This window comes from Babylonia areolata, chromosome 6, assembly GCF_041734735.1.
Source record: "Babylonia areolata isolate BAREFJ2019XMU chromosome 6, ASM4173473v1, whole genome shotgun sequence".
NCBI classification, from domain to species: domain Eukaryota; kingdom Metazoa; phylum Mollusca; class Gastropoda; order Neogastropoda; family Buccinidae; genus Babylonia; species Babylonia areolata.
Window position 1 is genome coordinate 30,433,889 of NC_134881.1, and position 8,915 is coordinate 30,442,803.

General features: G+C 43.7%; 1 protein-coding gene and 1 long non-coding RNA gene across 2 annotated transcripts in view; both read right to left on the reverse strand.

The window, feature by feature from the left end:
* Nucleotides 1-2,437, reverse strand: part of LOC143282920 (uncharacterized) — a 25,199-nt gene extending 22,762 nt beyond the window's left edge. Inside the window, exon 1 of the mRNA XM_076588807.1 lies at nt 2,320-2,437. The gene's annotated coding sequence lies outside the window, so the exon portion shown is untranslated. The remainder of the gene's footprint in view (nt 1-2,319) is intronic.
* Nucleotides 2,438-3,218: 781 nt separating this feature from the next.
* Nucleotides 3,219-7,965, reverse strand: LOC143283363 (uncharacterized). The gene is made up of 3 exons (XR_013055393.1): nt 7,816-7,965; nt 5,859-6,061; nt 3,219-3,613 (listed from the first exon to the last, which is right to left on the reverse strand). It is a non-coding gene; the product is annotated as an uncharacterized LOC143283363 (long non-coding RNA).
* Between the last annotated feature and the right edge of the window lie 950 nt (nt 7,966-8,915).

Below are 8,915 nucleotides of genomic sequence, written 5' to 3' on the forward strand. Positions count from 1 at the left end.
AAAGCGCCACACCAGTGCTTATATATTGTCCTCGAAATAAAGAATTTGTCTTGTCTTGTCTTGTCTTTCTTCTGTAGTTACGTATTGTTGTGTTTGGCCGGGATTTGTGTTTGTTTTGTGGGGTGGGGGTTGGGGGTGTGTGTGTGTGTGGGGGGGGGTTCATTTGTTTTGCGTTTGTTTTTTTATGGTCGTTTTGTTTGTTTGTTTTTCTTCAAGTACATTTTACCCAGACAATCCCTCGACTCAGTTTACTGTGTACGTGTATTCCTAGGATTTGGATCCTGCTGCATTAAACCCTTCAGAGCAAATCACCACGCATCGAACTGAACTCATAACCCGACAGTCACTGTGACAATCAAAAAAAAGCACACCGCAGTCTCACTTCCCATGTCTCAAACACTTAACTTGATGATCTCATTTTTTTTCTCTTCTTCTTCTTGTTTTAAATTATCATTATTATTATTATTGAACAATGAACATTTTAAAACACAAATGAAAAGAGTGGCAGCGGATAAAGCGTGGCAATAACTGTTTATCTACCTAGTTCTTTCTTCACCGCTGCAACAGGCTGTCGGACTGTCAGTCAAAACGCATGGCAACGCTGGACAGCTGTGCCTTCTGCTGAGAGTCAATACTGACGGAAATGATAATAACAGCAGTGCACCACGGAGACCGGAAGGCTCGGTGCAGTCTGTCCGGCCGGCGAAACCTGTCACTGGGGCACCAGAAGCCCTGTTCTATCAGAGCTCAAGGTCAGGGTCCTCCCCCTATCCCCCCCCCCTCCCCCCCTCCCCAGTCAGAGAAACACACAAACACACAGGAAGATTTGTCAGTCACGGTGGTACAGTGTCGCCGCGCACGTCAGTTTCACGCGCTGTCGAACTTCTCACAGCAGGGTTCGCTCTGTTGGGTTCCGCGCTTTAGCGGGACTTTTCGTGACGGGTTGCCAAAATTTAATGGTTTGAGCGCTGGAATCTTTGCCCGAGTTCCCCCTTCGAGTTCGACCCTGATCGGTTTCGCCGCAACTGGTGGGTTAAGGGTGAAGACTGATTTTCCGCCGGATCCCCCAATCAACATATGTAAAAACCTGCTTGTGCCTGAACTGATCCCATCATCCACTGACACATGTCATGTAATGATCCTGTAATCCATGTCGGCGTTCGGTGGGAAACAATAACAAACTCAGCCGCATGCACACGGCCCCCGAAAATGGAGAATGGCTGACTACATCAGATGGCGGGGGCTAAAACTTGAAATGGTCATGCATGTACAGTAAAAGACCCCCCCCCCCCTCCCCCCCGCCCTGCTGCGTACATACGAGTGCGGCCGGCGGTGGGAGTTGCAGCCCACGGCGAACAATTGAACGACTCAGAAAGACTGAGGAGGAGGTGAGGTGTGGGGAAGGTGGGGAGGGGGGGGATCCTTGGGGGGAGGGAGGGGGAAGGGGGTGGAGCTTTCCACACTGAATATGCTTTGCGTTGTAGAATCCCTGCCGGCGCTGTCGGCCCGACTGACTGACATCCGCAAATCGAGGAAAGACCCTCAGTTTTCCTCAAAACAAGTAATTCTGAAGAAGGCATGCAGAACTTGATGCGGCGCTTCGATAATTGATTCTATTCATGGCGACAGCATGATTACATTTATAAAGTGACGACTGACTCAAGTGTGATTCACCGCGAACAACAGGGCGACTGGTTCCGAGTCACAGCACTTGACTGAACTGAAAAGCTGGAGTTGTAAACTACTGTCGATGTGGGGATTCGCTTGACTACTACTACTACTACTTCTACGACTGCTACTACTACTCAATGGTAATAAACACACGATTGAATAGATAAATAAAATATCGTGATGACCGACCGACGGACCAACAAACCAATTTTACCAACCAACCAACCAAGTAACTCAGTAACCACACGCACACACAGGGGAGCTAGACACCCGCGCGTGCCTCAGCAATCACGCGCGTGTGTGTGTGTGTGAGTGTGCCAGTCAGTGTGTGTGTGTGTGTGTGTGTGTGTGTGTGTGTGTGCAGTGATCCATCAATCTGATTAATCATCAGCCATATACTTTGTCAGTCACAAATATATCGTTGTTTTTTTTAGTGGTTTTTTGTTTGTTTGTTTGTTTTTTCCCTCCATATTCGCAGACACTTGAGCACGCACGCATAAGCTGAGCAGAACTGAATCAGTCAAATGACTCGACCTTCAGCCATTTTGTGCCTGGCTTGGGCTCAGATCAAAATAATTTTCCTCAGCGCTCAACATGTGCTACACACTCATTTAAAATAACCAAAACAAACAATATCAAAAGACTTACCACAGTATGATGAGTATCTTTGATGCTGTCGAAACCCTACGTGTTTGAACGCAGTAAAATCAAATCCAGTTGTTAGTTTCATGTACGAAACATGTATCACGTGATCCTTCAGTGGGCGTCTTCTGGTGACGTTGTCAGTTCCGTGTGAGCCGCAACCAATGGGAATTTACGGGAATTTCCGATCGACTAATATTACGTGGACATTCTGTATTTAGTTTCATCGACACTAAAATGTAGTGTTTTATGGTTACAAAGCTTTCGTTCAAAGGCCAAATGAAGTGAACTTCTTGTGTACTGTCATCTATGCGCAAGTGTGTGTGTGTGTGTGTGTGTGTGTGTGTGTGTGTGTGTGTGATGTTTGATTTTCCATATTTACTCTTACTTCAAGTCTGCATGCTGCAGAATGCAAATAATTTAGTTGATTTTGCAAGTCTTCTACTTTTTCAGAGAGTAAGACAATGTCTTGTGTGTGTGTGTGTGTGTGTGTGTGTGTGTGTGTGTGTGTGTGTGTGTGTGTGTGTGTGACAGAATAAGACAGAGAGAAACTGAGGTCTACTCATGGAACAGTCAGCAGCAGTATTGTATGAAGGACTTTATCGTTGTTGTTGTCCTTTTGTGTGTGTGTGTGTGTGTGTGTGTGTGTGTGTGTGTGTGTGTGTGCTGTTTTTAAAACATTCTTTGGCTTATCTCTCTCTCTCTCTCTCTCTCTCTCTTTGACGACACACATATAAACACACATATGAACATATATGTAAATACACACACACACACACACACACACACACACACACACACACACACACACACAGTCATATAACAAAAATGCATAGCACACTATATTTTTCGGTTTTTCATTTGAATTCTTCCTTTCCACCACTTGGCACAGAATGGGAAATTAATGTCAACAGGAAAAGATGTAATTTGAAATTACACGTAAAATCTGAATATCTAAACAACATTCACGTTAACAATAAACACGTGACACTGATGAATGATCTTTTGCATTGTTTTAAAATCAAAGGCACTCCAGTGTTTCTGATACCATCGACAAAGGCAGTACGCAGTTTCTATGTGGTAGTTTTCATTATAACAGATTAGACACATCAGGCTTAACAAAGGAATGTTGAGGTCAGGTGGAAGTGACAATCTGATATGTACGTGTCGTCTGATGGATGATTTGGCGTCGCTTCTGACCGTGCACTGTCGACAGTGTTGGTACTAGATGCCGCGAACTGGTGCTTGGTTTGGTGCGTACAAGATCCGTGGTGCCAAGTGAAACGGTGGCTGATGTAAGCTGAAACACACACACACACACACACACACACACACACACACACACACACACACAAACAAGAGAGGCAAGGCCTTCAAGACTCACTTGTGATACACTTTTAAAAAAATCTAATCGTTAAAATGTGTTCTGTATTTGTTATTATAAAGCTTCGCGTTAAAAAAAAAAGAAGAAGTCCTAACCAGATTCGAATTAAGTCCCCTAGCATTAATTACAGAGTAATTTCCCTTCTTTACTATGCACCAAAACGTTTGCAAAATAAATAAAACTTCCATGCTTAGCAAAAGAAGTTCCTGTTTGAACAAAAAATGATAATAATGACTGCTCTTGTTGTTGGGTCAGAATATCAAAGTGCCAAGTTTAGAGAATACAAAAAATATAAATATAACAGTAAATGCAGGTTGCATATAATTAGACTTTATTATTTTATTTTTTTGTGCCCATCCCATAGGTGCAATATTGTTTTAAACAAGATGACTGGAAAGAACTGAATTTTTCCTATTTTTATGCCTAATTTGGTGACAACTGACAAAGTATTTGCAGAGAAAATGTCAATGTTAAAGTTTACCACGGACACACAGACACACAGACACACACACATACACACATACACACACAGACAACCGAACACCGTGTTAAAACATAGACTCACTTTGTTTACACAAGTGAGTCAAAAAAAGAAAACCATTTCAGCTGTCTGTAGCCTAAGGGAACAAAGTTGGCCGGCTGGTATGCAACTATGTACTCAGCAGGCAACCACCCTGCTAGACAACTGAACCAATAACTAGTCCTCTTTGCCCGCAGCCAGTCCAGCCAACCACTCAATCAACCGAAGTAGTGACTGGATGTCTGGCTACTGGCTGACTGGCTAGCTAGTGAGCTAGCTAACTGAATATGAAACAACGCATCAATCAACTAATACGACTGATCAATCAACTGATTTCCAGTCAGGTATCTCTCTCAGTGACCTGCGAACAGAAATACTGTTTGTATTAATTCGGTCTTAGATGTGATGTCATTTTTTTTCTATCTGGTTATTTTTAATGGGCATGTGTGTGTGTGTGTGTGTGTGTGTGTGTGTGTGTGTGTGTGTGTGTGTGTGTGTGTGTGCGCGTGCGTGCATGTGTGCGTGCGTGCGTGCGTGCATGTGTTTGTGAGGGTACAGTGCTCTGGTACGCGTGTGTAAGTGTGTAGGCATGTTAGTATGTCCGAACAGAATTCTAAGTTAGAAAATAAGAAATATTTTAATGCTTATGCAATTTTGTTTTTAGTGCAGTTGATATTTAATGTTAGTGTGTGTGTGTGTGTGTCTGTAAGGGAGGGACATTTATATATATATATATATATATATATATATATATATGTGTGTGTGTGTGTGTGTGTGTGTGTGTGTGTGTGTTCTATGAAAAGCATTTTGTTTTAATCTAAGCCTTATTTACTTCATAGCTTTTATAATCTTTAGTGTGCTTTTGCATTCATGTGTTTTCCATTGTCAGATAGCGGTTGATATTTTTTTAAGGTATGTTTATTGTCAACCATGATGTAAGGCGCTTTGAGCAGCATTGGTGCTGGATATCGCGCCATAGAAAAAAACTATATATTATTATTATTATTATTATTATTATTATCTGCTCTTGCACCCACCCTTTTTCCCAGCACCTCCCCTACCATGGTCATGAGAGTGGGTGGTTTTCGCCTTGTGTTCGAATGGGATGTATTCTGACGATGAAATGACTGTTCTTGTAACTGATTATTTCTCCATCTCATAACGAACGAGAAGAAGAAGAAGAAGATTTGAACATTTCTTAAAATAGCTTTTAACTTTTCAAAAAATAAAAATAAAAAAATGAAGAAAAGACAAGAAAAACAAAAGAAGGAAAGAAATCCACGTCCTCACAATGCCATGTAACTGCATTGTTTCATGAACTTGCTTCTTTCATTAGCCGTCCTACTAAATGCTGTCAAACAGTCGCAGTCAGTCACCTATCCTCCACCACGAACCAGTCACCCACCCGATTCAAAACACACACACACACACACACACACACACACACACACACGCACGCACGCACACACACACACACACACACACACACACACACACACACACACAGACACACACACACACCAGTACACACGCGCAAACACACAACCACGTGTTTGTGGTATACACAATATAACATTCAAGCTCATGCTCAAGCCGAGTCAGATACCCAGATGCCTCTATATAGCTAAACAAGCAACTCACTGTCTTTCGTCCCGTGCGGGCCGTATATAGTCATCTCTGCACCGCTATTCCTTCCTGTCCTTCTTGGCGATGTTGTCTCTCAGCCGGAAGCCGAGGTAGAAGCCAAGGGCCACGCCCACTACGGCCACTATCGTCACAGTGGTTCCAGAATACGTGTTGCCCCTCAGGCCCATCAACATCCTGCCTCCCCCGTGTCCCATCACCTAGTGTGCCAGGCAGTGAGTGACAGCAGGGAGGGTTATTATTGCTGGACTGATGATCGATGATGGATGAGTGTTGTTACTGACGAACATTAGTACTACAAGTATCCGGTTATTTGTTGACAACTTTGTTGTTGTCACGCGTGCGGGTATTGTTTGTTCACACGCTAATGTCGTTTCTAGTATATCCATACCCAGCTGGCGGCGTGACTACTGTACCACCATCCCCACCCCTACCACCATCCCCACCACCACCACCATCCCCACCCTACTACTACTGTTGCTGCTGCTGCTACTACTACAACGCTACTACTACTGCTGCTGCTATTACTACTACTACTGCTACTGCTGCTGCTACAACACTACTACTACTGCTGCTATTATTACTACTACTGCTACTGCTGCTGCTGCAACACTACTACTACTACTACTGCTGCTGCTACTATTACTACTACTGCTGCTGCTACTACTACTACTATTACTACTGCTGCTGCCGCTGGTACAACACTACTACTGCTGCTGCTGCTGCAGCTACTAGTACTGCTGCTGCTGCTGCCGCTACTACTATTACTATTGCTGCTGCTGGTACAATACTCATACTACTGCTGCTGCTACTATTACTACTACTACTGCTGCTGCTGCTACAACACTACTACTACTGCTACTATTACTGCTGCTGCTGCTACTACTACTATTACTGCTACTGCTGCTGCTGCTACTATTGCCACTACTATTGCTGCTGCTGCTGCTGCTGCTGCAAATACAACTGCTGCTGCTACTATTACTACTACTACTACTACTGCTGCTGCTGCTGCTGCTGCTGCTGCAAATACAACTGCTGCTGCTACTATTATTACGCTGCTGCTACACTACTACTGCCGCTGCTACAACACTACTACTACTGCTGCTGCTGCTACTTCTGCTGCCACGTTCACTGCTGTTGTTGGTTCCGCCGCTCCTAAGCCGCTCCTCCTGTTTTCACTACAGTTGATGGTGAAGATATTGTAACAAGCAGTACTGTTCCACGGTGATGATGATGATGATGATGGTGATGACGACGACGACGACGACGATGATGATGATGATGGTGATGGTGATGATAATGATGGTGATGATGATGATGATGATGGTGATGATAATGATGGTGATAGTCATGATGACGATGATGATAGTGATGACGAGATGATGACGATGATGATGATGGTGATAATGATGACGACGACGAAGACGATGATGACGACAACGACGACGATGATGATGACGACGATGATGATGACGACGACGACGACGATGATGATGATGGTGGTGGTGGTGGTGATAATGATTAGTTATGATGATGATTTCGTGTGGAAAATTTAAAGACATGTTGACTCCAGTCTGACACACAGATAATAAAACGTTGCCAGTCTATTTCTTCGAAGACACAAGCAACATAACTTTGGACGGAATCTCTCTCTCTCTCTCTCTCTCTCTCTCTCTCTCTCTCTCACACACACACACACACACACACACACACACACACACACACACACACACACACACACAAGAAGAGGAAGAAGAAGAAGAAGAAAAAAGATGACGACGACGACGACGACGATGATGATGATGATGATGACAATGACGATGCTCGTTATTACTTTCACTGCATGATTTTACCGCAGAGTACCTAACAAGACATCTTCGCACAGATAATGACACACACACACACACACACACACACACACACACACACACACACACACAAACTTTTCACTCACCACAAAGTCAGCGAGCACCAGCAAAGAGTGAAGACGTCACTCAGTAGTGAACAGAAATGAGCCCGGTGCGAAGAAACTTATGAACTATGATTACTGACAATGCCTTTCGCAACAAGAAACTGTGTGTTGCTGTTATTACGACACTCACGACCGATATGAACTTTGACTCCGCGCGGACTGTACCGAGTGGTCAGCTGTACAGGTGAGGAACGGCTTCTAAGGTGGTGGACAGGAGATAAAAAGACAAGACTGTACACGTTCCGCCGCCGGCTGCCTCGACTTGTGAACGGACATGATGCGGCGCGTTACGCGTTCGCAGTGCTCAGAGTATTTCGCAAGTCTGTATGAAGGACTCAATGGGAAACCATTTACAGCTTAGTCTTTTGTGAAGGACTATGACTCTCAAACCAGGAGGCAAAATTGCACTGGCTCTCAGTGCTGTAGCCTTGTGGGCTAGTTGGCCTTTGGGAACCATCCCAACGCCGACTGTCCTAAAACCCTCTTGGCCGAGAGAGTGGGGATGTAACTCGGGCAAGACACTCTCCATTATAATCAAATTCTAGCCCAAATAGTTGCCTTTTCTGGTGTTCTGATGGTCATAGTCGGACACGACTGACTATCATATATATATATATATATATATATATATATATATGAAGGACTATGACTCTCAAACTAAGAAGCAAGATTGCACTGGCTCTTCTTAGTGCTGCAGCCTTGGGGGCTAGTTGGCCTTCAGTTTGGGAACGGAGGAAGGAGGAATTTTGTTTAATGTCCCGTCACACATATCGGTGATTAAAGACATTTTGTCAAAGTATTTATGAATACATTTGAGCATTATCGGTTAGAGTCGGTGGGAGATGTGAATGAATGGAGGGTTGGGGGAAACTGGGCAAATGAGGGTGAAATGAGGGTGAAATTTGAAAAAAAACAACAAAAAAAACAAAATCTAAATACAATTACAGGAAATTACTTAAAGGACTTCGTAAAAGAGAAGTCGTTAAACCGACAAGCGAAACAACTGATAATGAATGCAAAAAAATCAAAAACATCAACGTTCTCAGTCACTTGTGAGGACATACTTTCGGTGTAAATAAGGC